Source organism: Emys orbicularis, chromosome 3 (assembly GCF_028017835.1).
Source record: "Emys orbicularis isolate rEmyOrb1 chromosome 3, rEmyOrb1.hap1, whole genome shotgun sequence".
Lineage (NCBI taxonomy): Eukaryota > Metazoa > Chordata > Testudines > Emydidae > Emys > Emys orbicularis.
This window is the reverse complement of record NC_088685.1, coordinates 174,544,225-174,562,059: the sequence shown is the minus strand read 5'-3', so window position 1 is coordinate 174,562,059 and position 17,835 is coordinate 174,544,225.

Sequence of the window (17,835 nt, the reverse complement as noted above, 5' to 3'; positions counted from 1 at the left end):
CAGCTAGTTGTAAAAACAATTTTATTAAAGGTCATAATGCTTGGTAAAAAAAAATCAGTTTAATTTATGGCATAATTAGCCTTCCTGCAATAGGCATGATGCCAGACCCATCGCTTATGGGTTTTGACTTTGAAAAAAGCACTTGGTGTTTTTAATTATATCTTCCAGAACGTGTTCAAAGGCAAGACTCCAGTGGTGTTACTTTCTTTTTATAGCTATTTTATTGCTGTTAAAATAGTCAGAACACTAGGTTTACTTGTATTGATTGACATCGACTAATTATATGGAAGTGCCTGATGGAAGAACAGTTGTGATATGTAAAAAGGTAACCGCAAGCCACATCTCTTGTGATGCTGAAATTTGTTTCCTACGTCTTCTAAAAGAAGCTCTTGTTGGACACATTTTGAGTTTGATCCTGCTGCAGCTGAAGATGACAGGCATTTGAGCATTGACCACATGGCAAATATATCCTTTTATAATAATAATATAATAATAATAATAATATTTTATGTTAACCTCTTCATTTTCTTTTGTATTCTTGAAACCCAAAACAGATCCCTGGATCCCAACCTTCCTGAACTTTTGGAAAATATGGATTCAGATAAGAAGTCAGGGCTGGTCCCATAGAAAATAAAGTCAACTAGTAAGGTATAACTCAGGTGTTTTAATATCCTTCTCCTTTTTATTCTTCAATCCCCAGCTTTATTTTTTTCATTATTGAGTTCTTGTGCCCAAAGTGAAAGTAGTGGTGATGATGGAGGGACCTGTAAAACGGAGCTCATACAAATTGGTTGTTCAGTTTTGGTTTGCAGTTTCTGGGCTAGATTCTGTCACCCACATCCATGTGGAGTAGAACCTTACTTTGAGTAGTCCCACTGATTTCAGTGGAGCTAATTCTGAAAGATGATGCTACTTAGTGAGCATCTAATCGTTGGGTGAATTCAGGCCAAAGATTTAGCATTTATAATGAGACCCAAAGCCAAAATAGGCACCCCGGTTTGTATTTCTTCACAAAAATTTTGCACAGGCACTTCATGCTTTCTGCAACAGCAATAGGTGAGCAGAATTCTTGTGACAAGCACTAGAACAGCATTGACAAATCCAGATCATAGATTATAAAAGCAGAAGGGACCACTGTGATCATCTAATCTGACCTCCTGTATAACAAAGACTATACGACTTTCCTAATTTAATTCCTGTTTGGACTTGAGCATCTCTTACAGAAAAAAATTACAGGGAAGGAGCTTCTACAACCTCCCTAGGCAGTCTGTTCCATTATCCTACTGTTCTTACAGTTAGGAAGTTTTTCCTGAGATTTAATCTTAATCTGCTATTCTGTAGTTTGAACCTATTGCCTCTTATCCTGCCCTCTGTGGCAAGAGAGAACAACTTTTTTCCATCTTTTTTATGACAGCCTTTCAAGCATTTGAAGACCACTATCATGTCCCCCACTCCACCTCCTCTTTTCCAAACTAAACATACCCAGTTCCTTCAGCCTTTGCTCGTACGGCTTGCATTCCATCCCTTTGATCATTTTTGTCGCTCACCTCTGGATCCTTTCTAGTTTCTCCACAACCTTTCTATAGTTTGGTGACCAAAACTGGACACAGTACTCCATCTGAGGACTAACCAGCACCGAGTAGAATGGTATTATAATCTCCCGTGATTTGCATGCTATGCCTCTGTTAATGCAACCTAAAATTGCATTTGCATTTTTTTCAACAGCATCACATTGCTGATTTATGTTGAGGTTGTGATCCACCACAACCCCCAAATCCTTCTAAGCAGTGCTGCTGTCAAGTCAGTTATCTCCCATTCTGTATTTGTACATTTGGGAATTCTTCCCTAAGCATAGCACCTTAAATTTGTGTTTGTTGAATTTCATTTTGTTGTCTATAGCCCAGTTCTCCAATTTATCAGGATCCCTCTGAATTTTAGCTCTATCTCCAAAGTGTTGGCAATCTCCCCTAGCTTTGTGTCATCTGCAAATTTGATCAGTATGCTCGCTATTCCTACATTCAGGTAATTAATAAAGATGTTAAACAACACTGGACCCAGAAAAAATCCCTGTGGAACCCCTCTTGAGAGCTCCCTCCAATCTGACATCATTCCATTAATAGTTACTCTTTGTTTGCGGTTGTTTAACCAATTATGTATCCACTTAATGGTAGTTCTGCCAAGCCCGCATTTCTCCAGCTTGCTTATCAGAATGTCATGTGGGACAGTGTCAAAAGCCTTGTTGAAGTTCAGAAATATTATGTCCATCACATTCCCCCTATCCACCAAACAAGTTACCCTGTCAAAGAATGAAATCAAGCTGGTATAAATCTCCCATTAACACAATGGCAAACCAGCTAAAGAAAAAGTCTGAAAATGGCTGTACTTGCTTATGTAGTAATGCTTAAAACACACTTTACCAGACATCATTGCTAACCAGCTATTCTGCTTTATCTATAGTTTTGTCACTGACAAAACTTGATTGCCAGATCGAGCCCCATCTCCTTCAATTGTAAATGAGGCAAAAAAGGGCTTGCACAGAAAACAGTTTTCCTATTGAAGATCTCCCAGCAAGGATTTCAATTATTTCCCACTGTGAGTTTCAAATCAGGTAAGAAGGGAGCACAAAACAGCCAAAAGACTCAAAGATGTTAGGGTGAACCAAGTATTAAGTCCACCTCTTGACAGGAACACTGTAGAAGAAAAACGGCTCTTAGCTGTGGAAAATGTGAAACTTAACACAGAGCTGAATGTACTGGCCAATCAAATTAATATTTTCCCATTCATGACTACATTTGTCCTCTTCATAAACCTCCTGACGTCAGGGAAGCTATATTAATGGAATCAATACAAGCATCAAGATATGGCCTGAATTAATTTAACTGTAAACATGCATCCCTGATGCCTGAGGAAAGATTAACATTCTATTTCAGGGCCTGATGCACTTCTGTGCAACGTTGATCACCAGTTCTTAGGATTTCTGCAAATCAAGATCAGATTCCATCATTCTTGGTAATGCTAGGTAATACCTTGCTCTTTGAGCAGTCCCACTGATTTCAACATAAATAAGGTAGGCAAAACCTGGTCTTGATTGAATGGATGATTCTTCCCCACACTCACAGACTTGACTTTGGAAGAGCTAAAGCCTTGTCTAGACTGAGTCAGGAGGAAGGTGCGCACATTCCTTTTCTCTTTGAAAAAGGTTTTCCTGCATTTTTGAAAGTTCATTCAGGAAATGTCACTCTATTTCTGTTGCTGTATTTTCTAGCACACGTCATCACTTGGAAGATATGAGCTGGGCCAGGAAATGTGAAAATAGCTCAAGAAAAATAGTTTCTCACAGTGTTATAGAAAACATGAGGCTTAAATTGGGGAAGAGCAGGGGAGGAAACCCTCGAACAGCTGCTCATTAGCTCCTCCCCCTCCCTTCTTAAAATGGCTCATGATTACCAGTTAATTCCTTTTATTTTGCACCCACTAAAATAACACAGTTTAGGTTTTCAGAATTTCATGAGAACCCTGTAATTCAATCTGAAAAAACACATTCTTCATCAAATAACCAGTTGGTTTCAATGATCTAATAGAGTCCCAAGGGTTTTTATTTTTTTAATTTTTGAATAAAATTATTAAATATTGTTTGGCAGCATTGTGCTTTTTCTGGCTCTGATACCTTAAAAAGTATGTTCCATAATCAACTTTGTGTCGGTCCAGTTAGATGACCTAGAGTTCATTCCAATGTAATGAAATACTTTCCTTGCCCAACTTCTCCCCTCTTGTACAGCTATGGGTCAATTTTGGGTGCACACCCTCAGCTACCATTGACTTAAAGGAGGTGTCTCAGCCTCTCACAGATTGAGGCCCATAGTGAGCTTAACACTCACTTTTATACATTTACTGATTTTGTTTTCTCAAAGCTAATACACGTGATACATAGCCAGAAATACTTATTACAAAATTAAACCAGAAGAAATAAATAACTGTAGTACACTGCACTTATAGGAAAATCAGCTAATGTGCTTAATTAGGCTATTTCCCAGGGAGCCAACTGATACCCAATGAAAATAAATTACAAAGACCGTTACTTAAATCAGTTACTAATTTGGTGTATCAAAATATGTAACCAATACTTACTTTACATGCCATGAAATGTAAACATATAAGTACTGTTCTCTAAACTGCTACTTTTAACACTGTAAGGAGTTTCAGAGATAAATCTAATAAGCATTTTAAACGTAGAGTGCTATACAAAAGATTTATAGGATTGGTTACATCAGTAGCTGACACTATATGAGTATAGTAAATGGGAAGTAGGCCATTGACTTCAGTGGAAGCAGGTCACTCTTTAATGAATGAATATCTCTGGAGATATTTAAAAGTAGGTTAGATACATCATCTATCAGGAATGGTCTAGAAAGTATTTGGTCCTGCCATGAGGGCAAGGGACTGGACTCGATGACCTCTCGAGGTCCCTTCCAGTCCTAGAATCTATGAATGAATAATTCTCAGTTTCACTTTTGTAAAAGAGGAGCACATTACCTGAAAATTTAAAATAACAGAAGCAGCAATACAAAAAAACTGATAACTGTGAAGATCCCGTAATCATTCTTGTTAAGCTGCTTCTACGGTATGATAATTTATCTATGTAATACTGCATTCACAGAGGCGGATTAAGTTTTATTGGGGTCCAGGGCACAAAGAACATTGGGGCCCCCCACATGTCCCCTGTCACCAGGCCCTGCCCCTGCTCCTCCCCTTGTCCCAAGGCCCCACCCCCTAGCCTGGTGGGAAGCTGGGGCCGTGGTAAGAGCTGCCCAGGGAGACCGGGCCACTCTAGGGAGCCCTGGACCCTCCATCTGCCCTGGGTGGCATACCCTAGAGGGGGGCAGAGATACAGGCCAGGGGCTGCTCTCAGACACCCGGGTCCCCCGCCCAGGGCACGTGGAGGACCATGGGCTCCACAGAGCTCCCCAGGCTCCCTGGGTGGCTCTTACCACAACCTAGACCAGTGGTCCCCAAACTGTGGGGCACACCCCCATAGGGGGCACGGAGGAATGTTTGGGGAGGGGTGTGCAGTGGGGCCTGGGGTCAGCCTGCCCAGAGGGTAAGGAGGGAGTGCCCCTAGCTCTGCTCTGCCCCCAGAATCGCTCCAGCCCCATCCCAGCCCTTCCACCAGTCCCAGCCATGGCTCTGCACCTAGGTGCACCCCAGCCGCACCTCCGGCCCCCACTCCTAGCTCCTGACTACAGCCATAGCCCCACCGCAACCCCCAGCTCCCAGTCCCGGTTCTGCTCACAACTCCAGGGGGGAGGGAGAGGGCACCGACCAGTTAAGTGGGGGGAAACAACTGAAAAAGTTTGGGGACCCCTGGCCTAGGGTAACCATACATTCCATTTTGGCCCCAGATGTCCCAATTTTGGGGGCAAAATTGGGCATTTGTGCCATTTGTTCTTGCCAACTGATCACCAGTTGTCAAGAGCAAACAGTACAAAAGCCCAGTTTTGCCAAAAAGGGGCTCGGGATGGAGGGGGGGCAGCAAGGTTCAGGCCAATCCTGTGTGACGGAGGAGGGAGCTTGGGCAAGTGGCTCGGGCTGGCTCCACAGTGGGGTGGGGGGCAGTGGAGAAGGGAGAGGGGCTAGGCCAGCCCTGCATGGGTGGGGGGAAGAGAGAGGGGGCTTGGCCAGCTCCACGCGGGGGGGGGGGAAGAGAGAGGGGGTTGGCCAGCTTTGCATGGGGGTGGAGGGGAGAGAGGGGGGCTCGGGCCAGCTCTGTATGGGGGTGGGGGGAATACACTCTCCCTAACACAGGCTCTATCAATCTATCCTGGCCAGGGGCAGGACCTCAGGGGGAAGAGGAGGAGCAGGGCAGAGGAGCAGGGCTGAGGTATGGGGGGAGGGGAAGGAGCAGCAGGGGGCAGGGCCAGAGTGCCGGCACTCCCGCGGGGCCCCCAAATTGACCAGGGCACTGGATATGGTCCCCGTCAGCCCATATGGCAATCTGCCACTGTATCTATTACCACCTATTGCTACCTATATATTAATCAATGCAGGCTCCTCAATCTCCATTTGTAAATTATCATCATTGAAGGCCAGATTCTGATACCATTGCTCAAGGAGACAATAATACTCCTCTTCAAATAAATGTGCATATAATTATGTCTGTACCAGAGTATGCAATGTGTTGTTCTTAATTCCATTCATTCAGGTTTGGATTAGATAGTGCCAAACTCTCACAAACTGTTCCCATGAGACATTGGTCCAAAATGGTGGAAATCAGCTGTCTTTGTGAGAATTCTGCCATCTTGAACCTTATCTGAACTGGTCACAGAGAAAAAACTGTGAGTGGATTTGTGGCTGGAGGTTTGAATCTGAAACCTCCCCCACAAAATCTGGAAGATTCAGATTTAATCTTCCAGTTGGGGCCAATCTCAGCTAAAAATATACTGGGACATATCACGCTCCGCAAAAAACAGTAACAACTGAGTCTATTGAACCTCAATGGAAATCAAAGAGCAGCATTACTCTCAAGACCCTTTTCTTCTGTAATAACACAAACTAGTTGGTATTATTGTTTTAGTTTACACTTTACATTTCATCCTGTTTGGCTAGCTATTAGAAATGGGCTCAAGCTGCAAAGTTTGGATTTGAATCTGAATCCAGACATCCCAAAGTTCGGGAGTATTTAAATCAGTGGTTTTGGTTTTGCATATTAGAAAAAGTTTGGGAGTGTATGGATCTGCGATTTGGTCTGTGCCCATCTCTAGTGGTAAATAACATCTCTATCACTAACAGAGGCAAGTCTTCAGTACCGTTCAGCAGTATACACCACACACTGAAAGTTAGTCCAAGTGAGGGCTTCTGGGTAGAACATTCACGTGGAGAAAGAGCAAAAAATCCAGAGTTCATTTCACTTGGGTATTGGGAATTTTATATCTTTCATTTTTTGTTATTTAACTTCTATATCACTCTGCAGTATAACTACAGTATGTGTTAAATTTCCAATATTTGATTGTATTCCTGCTAAACCTACACAATCAAAGACTGCAGGCATTAGATAAATCATACCACAATATTATACTGAGAACTAAGGGCACCAACACTCCTTGGCTAAATGCTAAAAAATGATGCAGAAAACAGTGAAAACAAAGTATGTTGACTCTGTCCTTTCAAAATAATTCATGCAGACTGCAGCTATAACCCCATGTTTGCATTGAAAGACTAAAATTCCCCACAATGTGCTCAAGTAATTTCTGTCTAATGACACTTACTTTTCATCTATCTACAGACCTGGATAAACCAAGACCGAAAGTGCACTAGCTATCTGAAAATGGGACAGCTATTTTTAACTGCAACACTCTGAAAGAGTAATAAATGTCACACTTGTTCTGAGCTTTAAAAAAATTCCTTACAGGAGTGAAAATTTTATTGCTAATTGCACAAGTAGTTTATTATGCAGGACTAGTAAAATCAAGCACTTATTTTCTTGAATTTCTTAAAACTGGGGCTTGTGCTATTTTGTATGTAACTCTTCACTATACAGTAATTCTGTAGTTAGTTACAGGAACTGTTATTTATTTAGGTCTAAATGTTACAATTTGGGAATCTAAAGTTAGGCCCTTGTATCCACATTTAAGCAGGGAAACAAGTGGCCTGATTTTCAGACCTGCTGAGAACCCACAGTTCCCATGAGCTCCATAACGGATTGAATCAAACCCAGGGAAAGAATCCTCTATAGTAACTCAGAGCCCTCCCCATCTAGTGTGTCCCATCACTGGCCATTGGAGATATTTGCTGCTAGCAGTCACAGATCAGCTACATGCCACTGTAGGTAGTTTCATCATATAATCCGCTCTGTAAACTTATCAAGCTCAGTTATGTTTTCTTCCCCCACTGCTCTCCTTGGAAGGCTGTTCCAGAACTTCACTCCTCTGATGGTTAGAAACCTTCATCTAATTTCAAGCCTAAACTTGTTGATGGTCAGTTTATATCCGTTTGGTTTTGTGTCATGTGACTGGTGGGGAAACCCTGTCCAGTGCGGGGTGTGTGCACCCAGTCCTCCAAGCTGCCCTCTACCTCAGGCTGAGAGGCCAAATGGCTAGAGTCGATATAATTGCCCCTGCCTCCGGGATGGTATGGTCTAGTGATTAGAGTCAATTCAGTCTCAATAGGCTAGAAAACCTAATGGTAAGGGTCATTACAGATGCCCTCTCCCTCAGGACTGTGTGTCCCAACAGTCAAGAGTCAATAGGACTGCCCTGCCTCTCAGGGCTATGCGGCCCAATGGCCAGAGTCAGCAGAGTTGCCCTCATTCACGGGGCAGTAAGGCCTTGTGGCCAGAGCCAATAGGCCAACACCTGGAGGGGGTGGCGGCCGGGGTAGGGGGATCTGGGCCTATCCTGCTCCACCAGGTCCCGGCCCAGGGCCCTAATAGTGGTGGAACTTTCTGCCACTGAGTCAGCAGGGCTCCAACTGAAACACGTCAACTTCCCACAGGACTATAGTTAGTATCCCCCACCCGCCACCCTGGGGCCACTTCCTACCATGTCTCTTGGAGCTGCCATCGAGGCATCATAGGGGTCTCCAGGCTTCTTGTCGCATGCGGTTCCCAGTGACTCTGATCCTTCTTGGGCGTCCACATGCACTTGAGTGTCTGTGTGGGTCTCAGCATCTTTGGCTTCCACAGTCAGGGGTTCCAACTGCTCTCGGGCTGGAGCCAGAAAAGAGCATCCTTCCTGCTCAGCGGTCAGCCCAGACTGAGCTGCCTGCTCCCTTTTATACTAGTGCCCAGTAGGGATATGGGGACATGGCTTGCTCAGCCCACAGCAAGAAGTTAATCCTTCCCCATCCAGTGCGGGATGAGTGCACCCCATCACATGTCCACATTGGCGCTTAATTTAAATAACTCTTCTCCCTCACTAGTATTTATCCCTCTGATGTATTTATAGAGAGCAATCATATATCTCCCCTCAGCCTTCTTTTGGTTAGGCTAAACAAGCCGAGCTCTTCGAGTCTCCTTTCATAAGACAGGTTTTCCATTCCTCGGATCATCCTAGTAGCCCTTCCCTGCATCTGTTCCAGTTTTCTACTTCTTAACCATGGACTTTATTACATTTTTCTAAAGCATTGCAGTAACATTACTACTTTGATTTTTTTATTGGAGTGTTTGGATACATGTAACACATCATTTCTTTTATCTAAATTTTATTGGGAATTTAGAGCTCATGGTAGATTTTCTGGAGACTGAACTCTATTTAGCCACAGAAGAGACATGGCACAGGGAGAGCAACCATTCAGGTTTTCCCATATTACCATGTCTCAATCCTGCCTGGGGGATCTCAGTATGATTTAGTTAGGCCTCCACCAGGCTATGGGGCAGTGAGAGAACAGATTCTGAACCTATTCAATGTCTTACTTATGCTGAAAGTGCCAGTTAGCACAAAATGTACTGGTGTTTTTTTGTGATGAAGACACAGTCCACTAGGAAGTTCACTGAGAATACCAATTCACTTCACAAAAACCAATGAGTGGCTAGCAAATGGAAACTACTTTCAGACACTAGGTTACTGGATTTAAACTGGTGACCTAGAAACAAAATATACTGTTTTCCCACTACCAACCCATTCCACTTCCCCAAGCCAAAACATTTCTTTTAAGTCAGCACTGGCTTTAAACAGTCACCATTTTAAAATTCAAGATAATCCCATTTCCTGAAAAATCTTTGTAACCAAAAGCAGGAATTTCTTAAGATCCCAGTTTACCTCTCATTGAGGAACTATCTAACAGGTGTCTTCATCTTCCAACTGTACTGGGTATCTGCAAGGTCTGATTCGCTTAAATGAAATAGGTTTTTCTATCTGAAATCCTAATAATGGTAATATTCCTCCATAGGACTTTAAAACCATGAGACAATTGTTAAAGTGATATTTCAACCTATGAACAACATTCAGCTGTCTTCCACACACTCAGTTTGTGTTACAATACTGTTCTCTTTTAAAAACAAGCCTTTACTTCAGTAAACCAGACTGAACTTATTAGCATATAAATCAGCATTTTATAAAATGGAGAGCAAATCTACAGCAGCCATTGGAGATCCGATATTAAATGTAAATATGAAAAAAGGTTGTAAGGCACAATCTTCCCCAGATACATGTATGTAACTCCCATTAGTGGTAATGCCTACAAATCATATTTTCTTAAGCTATGTGATCTCAAAAGATCTCCTAAGCAAAACTGGATCAGGTTTGATCAGCATTTGCACAGGTGGCCTTCAAAAGAAAGGTCCACTACTAATGATGAATCAGTCATTTCCTTCTGGGTAAGCATTTAACTATTAGTCCAGCACATCTTCAGTGTCATAGCGCCAACAGAGGCCCATAAAATCAATATTATGTCTAAAGCGTGTCAAAAGTTTTCCAAGGGAACAATTTTCTATTGTAAAACCTTGATTCAACAAAATTGAACCATTTTGTATGGATGTATCGCATTTTTAGAATTTTCAACAGGAAATGATCTCAACAGTTTGTTTCAGTGAGGTTGAAACATTTCATTTTGACTTTATCATTTTGACTTTTATAATAATATAATATAAAGATTGAAATGAAATGCTTTTCAATATTTTCATTTCACAAAAATTTCTGAGATTGACTTTTCATCCTGATTTGGAACAAAACAAAAGGTCCAAATCTTTGAAATTCCCATGGGATGAAAATTCTATTTTCAGCCAAACCTACTCATGACCACTTGTAGTGATTTAAATTTACATGTAACTTTTTACAACAGCAAGAATTTTAGCTTCAGTCACATGGCCAAACACCTGATCAGGAAAATTACAATTTGTTTACCAAAATGTACCTTGTATCTACTGGATAATGTTTTTCTTTCCTCCCTAAAACACTGTGGCTAGTGTAGAATCCCTTGTCCCTCAGAGATATCTGCATTTCAGTAGTAAGTAAAGTGATGCCCATATATAGTTTGCAAAAGATTTGGAATGCTTCAGGACAAAAAATACCATATAAAGTTGATAAAATACAGGTAGAAACTGAAGAGAAACAGTCAAGTGAAAAACAGTCCCATTTAATTACATCACATGAAGGCAGACAACTAAATATTGACGAATTTGATAAGTTCTTGTACACAAATGCTAAAGTCTAAATATTGAGATGGGTGAACTTGAGTGCCTGGTATTAGATGAGGAAATTGACATATTAGGAGTCACAGAAACTTGGTGGAATGATGATAATCAATAGGACATGGTAATATGAGAGTACAAAATATAGAGGAATAACAAAGTAGGTTGTGTTGGTGGAGGGGTAGCACTATATATGAAAGAAAGCATAGAGTCAAATATAGTAAAAATCTTAAATGAATCAAACTGTATCAAACAATCTATGGATAGAAATTCCATGCTTGAATAATAAGCATGGGGGGAGGGATAGCTCAGTGGTTTGAGCATTGGCCTGCTAAACCCAGGGTTGTGAGTTCAATCCTTGAGGGGGCCACTTGGGGATCTGGGGCAAAATCAGTACTTGGTCCTGCTAGTGAAGGCAGGGGGCTGGACTCGATGACCTTTCAAGGTCCCTTCCAGTTCTAGGAGATGGGATATCTCCATTAATTTCTATTTCTAAGAGTATAGCATCAGAAATGCACTACCTACCACCTGACCAGAATGGTGACAGTGATTGTGAAATACTCAGGAAGGTTAGAGAGACCACAAAAACTGAAAACCCAATTACAATGGGGGATTTCAACTACCCCAATATTGACTGGGTACATGTCATCTCAGGAAGGGATGCAGAGATAAATTTTCTAGACACTATTAATGACTGCGTCTTGAAGCAGTTAATTCTGGAAACCACAAGGCAATTCCTGATCTAGCCCTAAATTGAACAGAGGATCTGGTCCAAGAGGTGAATATAGCTGAACCGCTCGGTAATAACAACCTTAATGTAATTAAATTTAACATCCTTGTAGAGGGGAAAATACCAAAGAACCCCATCACAGTAGCATTTAACTTCAAAAAGAGGAACTATACAAAAATGAGGAAGCTAGTTAAATGAAAATTAAAAGGACCAGCCACAAGAGTGAAAAGCTTGCAAGTTGCATGGAAACTATTTAAAAAAACCACAAAAGAGGTCAAACTAAATGTAGAACCCAAATCAAAAAAACAGCATGCAGACCAAAAATATGTCACCATGGCTAAACAACAGAGTAAAGAGGCAGTGAGAGGCAAAAAGGCATCCTTTAAAAATTGGAAGTCAAATCCTACTGAGTAAAATAGAAAGGAGCATAAACTCTGGCAAGTCAAGTGTAAAAGTATAATTAAACCGGGCCAAAAAAAATTTGAACAACTCGCAGAACACACAAAAACTAACAACACTTTTTTTTTAAATACATCAGAAGTAGGAAAAAGCAACAGAGGGTCCTGTGGCACCTTTAAGACTAACAGAAGTATTGGGAGCATAAGCTTTCGTGGGTAAGAACCTCACTTCTTCAGATGCAAGTAATGGAAATCTCCAGAGGCAGGTATAAATCAGTGTGGAGATAACGAGGTTAGTTCAATCAGGGAGGGTGAGGTGCTCTGCTAGCAGTAGAGGTGTGAACACCAAGGGAGGAGAAACTGCTTCTGTAGTTGGATAGCCATTCACAGTCTTTGTTTAATCCTGATCTGATGGTGTCAAATTTGCAAATGAACTGGAGCTCAGCAGTTTCTCTTTGGAGTCTGGTCCTGAAGTTTTTTTGCTGTAAGATGGCTACCTTAACATCTGCTATTGTGTGGCCAGGGAGGTTAAAGTGTTCTCCTACAGGTTTTTGTATATTGCCATTCCTGATATCTGACTTGTGTCCATTTATCCTCTTGCGTAGTGACTGTCCAGTTTGGCCAATGTACATAGCAGAGGGGCATTGCTGGCACATGATGGCATATATAACATTGGTGGACGTGCAGGTGAATGAGCCGGTGATGTTGTAGCTGATCTGGTTAGGTCCTGTGATAGTGCTGCTGGTGTAGATATGTGGGCAGAGTTGGCATCGAGGTTTGTTGCATGGGTTGGTTCCTGAGTTAGAGTTGTTATGGTGCGGTGCGTGGTTGCGAAGTAGGAAGTCTGCCAAACAAGCAGCAGGGTCACTGGACGATCAAGGTGCTAAAGGAGCACTCAAGGAAGACAAGCCATTGTGGAGAAGCTAAATGAACTCTTTGCATCTGTCTGCAAAGAATGTGAGGGAGACTCCCACACCTGAGCCATTCTTTTCAGATGACAAATCTGAGGAATTCTCAGAGATTGAGGCGTCAAGAAAGGAGTTTTTGGAGCAAACTGATAAATTAAACAGTAATAAGTCACAAGGACCAGATGGTATTCACCCAAGAGTTCTGGAGGAACTCAAAGATGACATTGCAGAACAAATAAATTTGTTAGTCTCTAAGTTGCCACAAGTACTCCTCGTTGTTATTGCAGAACCATAGGCAGCAGGTTTGTATAATTTTTGGTGGTGCCCAAAATGGTGGTGCCCCCCTGCTCCCGCCCTGTAAGCCGATATAGATATTTTATTAAATAGTGTAAACATAGACTGGAAGCCATAAGCATTTAAGTTTCTCTTTATTGCACAATATCACTATCGGAAAAATCCATTATTGATTATCAGTGGTCCTACAAATCAAGAATTTGTTGCTGGGATAAAATGAAGCTACAACGCGTCAGCGCCACAAGATTACAAGGGTCAATTAAAAGTGGAAAGTCAGAAGCAGCACTTGCCTGCTTCAATATACAGTATTATATTTTGTTGCACCTGTTGTGACGAAGTGGGAATGTTCTTAATGTTTTCTCTGAATACTGTGTGGGTGCCTCAGTTTCCCCTGCAAGGTGCCAACTGAAGGTGTTGGGGACAAAGACATCAGGTGGCCTCCTTGTCCAGAAGAGACACAAAGGCCAGAGGAGGGAGTGTCAGTTTGGAGCTGGCTGGGGAAATGGGAAGAGGCCCAGAACTTGTGTCTGGGCTCCCCACCCCCCAAGATGGACCTGACTGAGGGGTCCTGTTTTCTGTACCTACAAGCTGTTTTAGACTGTGTTCCTGTCATCTAATAAACCTTCTGTTTTACCGGCTGGCTGAGAGTCACGTCTGACTGCAGAGTTGGGGTGCAGGGACCTCTGGCTGCCCCAGAACCCCGCCTGGGCGGACTCACAGCAGAAAGCACACGGTGTGGAAGGGCATGCTGAATGCTCCGAGGTCAGACCCAGGAAGGTGTAAGCTTCTTGCCCTGGAGACAGTATGCTCAGAGAGAGGAGGCTCCCCCAGAGTCCTGACTGGCTTTGAAGGAGTAGTTCCAGAGCATCCCAGCATCCCCTTCCACACCATGCGCTTCCCGGAAGTCCGCACAAGCACAGACACTCCCTCCTCTGGCCTTTGTCTCTTTTCCGGGCATTAGGAGGCCACCTGATCTCTTTGTTCTCCAACACCTTCAGTTGGCACCTTGCAGGAGAGCGGCCCAGGCCATCAGTTGCCAGGAGACAGGGTGTCGGCCATTCTCTGTGCAGACAGCATCACACTGGCCCTCTAGGGCTCTACGACAATCACACCCCCTTATCCCACCATCTAGATCCTTAAGAAATGCATAGGGGAAACTGAGGCACCCACACAGTATTCAGAGAAAACATTAAGAACATTCCCACTTCATAACACCTGTATACGACTAGTTATATACTTTAAAGGGTGCAAAATAATCAAGTATTGTGCTAAACACAATGATACTCCAAACTGACCACCAAATTTAAGTTGCGTGTTTTTCCCCTCAGGTGAGGGCTCTGGGGTGGGGCTGGGGGTGACGGGTTCACAGTACAGGAGGCTGCTCAGGGCTGGGGCTCAGGGTTGGGGTGCTGGGGGCGCAGGCTCTGGGGTGGGGCAGGGCTGGGGATAAGAAACTTGGGGTGCAGACAGGCTGCCCCAGGGCTAGGGCCAGAGAGGACTCCCCCACCCCCACCCCACTGGCAGCAGCAAGCTCCGAGGGAGGGACCCCTCTTCTTTCCCCCCCCCCCCCCGCAGCACACTCACTCTGCACCACGGTCACTGCACATGCTCCTAGGACCTCTCTCAGGTCCAGAAAGCCCACTCGCCTCCCCTATGGTGGGTGCCGGGGGGGGGGTTGCCATCACATGTGGCCTCCCCTGCTGCTGCCCCTCACCATAGCCTCACTGGGGATGGGGGATGGGGCTGCCCCTTGCCCAGTGTGGGGCAGGAGTGGGGACTGCAGGATGGTGGCTGGGGGGGGGCAGGGTATCACAAAATTCACCCAAGCCCCAGTGCTCAGGTCTAGGAAGCTCCCCTTCCCCATCTCCCCTGTGGTGGGTGCTGTGTGGGGGGTGGGGGGGTGAGGAGACTGCCAGGGGTGTGGATCACAGGATCAAACACTCACCAAAGCCCCAGCAGCTGCTCAGGTGAGTGAGGTCCACTCCAGATGTCCAAGGGGAGGGGAGGGCTGCAAAACATGTGTGAGTGTGCATCCTCCTTCCTCCCCCCTCCCCAGACTGTCCCCCTCCTCCTCCTCCTGTGCTGCTATAGCCCTAGGCAGAAACAGCGGCAGGCAGCGGGCAGCACAAGCAAGGGAGAGGCACTAGCTGTTTTCTTTCAGGCAGGGAAGCTCCGGGGCGGGGGGGATGCTCGGGGACGGGGGTGGGGTGGCGGCGGGGGCCGGGGCCCACTCCAGGCAGGGCTAGGGGAGAAACCCAGCTCCAGATATTGGTGGAGCACAGCCCCCAGCCCTGAATATTCCTGGTGCTCAGGCACCACAGGCCCATATAACTCGCCGCGTATGTGCAGAACTACTAACTGTGGTAGGTAACCTATCATTTAAATTAGCCTTTGTACCAAATGACTGGAGGATAGCTAATTAACACCTATTTTTAAAAAAGGCTTCAGAGGTGATTTTGGCAATTACAGGCTGGTAAGCCTATCGTTAGTCAACGGGCAAATAGGTTGAAACTATAGTAAACACAGAATTATGAGACACATAGATGAATACAATTTCTTGGGGAAGAGTCAACACAGCTTTTGTAAAGGGAAATCATGCCTCATCAATGTATTAGAATTCTTTGAGGCTGTCAACAAGCATGTGGACAAGGGTGACCCAGTTGATATAGTGTGCATGAACTTTCAGAAAAACCTTTGACAAAGTCCCACACCAAAGTCTCTTAAGGAAAGTAAGCAGTTATGGGATAAGAGGGATGGTCTTCTCATGGATCAGTAACTGGTTAAAAGTCAGGAAACAAAGGGTAGGAATAACTGGTTCATTTTCAGAATGGAGAGAGGTAAATAGTGGTGTCCCCCAGGGTTCTGTCCTGGGACCTGTGCTGTTCAACATATTCAGAAATGATCTGGAAAAAGGGGATAAACAGTGAGTTGGCAAAATTTGCAAATGATACTAAAGTACTCAAGATAGTTAAGTTCAAAGCTGTCTGTCAAGAGTTACAAAAGGAACTCACAAAACTGGGTGACCGAGCAAGAAAATAGCAGATGAAATTCAATGCTCATAAGTGCAAAGTAATGCACATTGGAAAACATAATGCCAACAATAGATACAAAATGATGAGGTCTAAATTAGCTGTTATCCGTCAAGAAAGAGATCTTCAGAGTCATCATGGATGGCTCAACATGCAGCGGCAATCAAAAAAGTGAACAGAACATTAGAACTCTTAGGAAAGGGACAGATAATATGACAGAAAATATGATAATGCCACTATATAAATCAATGGTACACCCACACCTTTAATGCTGTGTGCAGTTCTCATCACTGCACCTCAAAAAAGATACATTAAAATTGGAAAAGGTACAGTCATGAAGAACAATAAATGTGATCAGGGGTACAAGGAAAGATTAAAAAGACTGGTACTGTTCAGCTTAGAAAAGAGACAACCAAGGGATGATATGATAGAAGTTTATAAAATCATGAATGGTGTGGAGAAAGTGAATAGAGAAGTATTATTTACCCCTTCACATAACACGAGAACCATGAACACAGTTTCTTGGGGAAGAGTCAACTGGGGGTCACCAAAGAAATTAATAGGCGGTGGGTGTGACATTACGCCCCATATTCTTCATAGAAATATTGTTATGATATGAATATGGCATAATTAAGATATGTTTTATGCAAGATGAGTCCTGTGAGATATCATTACAAAGGTCATGATTTACTGAATATGATTATCCAATTTGTATGCATGTATCATTTCTGTATCTGAAGTTAGGAATATTGACTATGTAACAATTACAACTGTGTGTACACTTGGGGAACGCTCACCAGAGCAATCAGCTCTGGATGGGCCATTAGGAAGGACAATAGGACTTTGAAGATGCTAATCTCCCTCCTTCTTGAGAAGTTTCCTGGGATGCTGCTTTAACACTGCAGGGTCAGGTGATCATGTCACCTGGTACTAGACATCATTTTGGACTTCTGGTATTTTTCCACTGGAGAGGGGTGGGGGTCAAACTAGGAAACAAAGGATTCCTGCCATAAGTAAATCCTATTTAAGGCTGGGGAGTAAGTTAATTGAGGCTCTTCTCGACAGCTTCCCTGCCCAAGAAGGAAGACTGCTGAAAACACCTGAAAAAACAAAGGAACTAAGGGCTTGTCTACAATGGCAACGTTAAAGTGCTGCCGAGGCAGCGCTTTAACGTGGCTTGTGTGGTCACGGCGCAGCGCTGGGAGAGAGCTCTCCCAGCACTCTAAAAAAACCATCTCCACGAGGGGAGTAGCTACCAGTGCTGGGAACTGTTTACACTGGTGCTTTACAGCGCTGAAACTTGCAGCGCTCAGGAGGGTGTTTTCTCACACCCCCGAGCAAGAAAGTTGCAGTG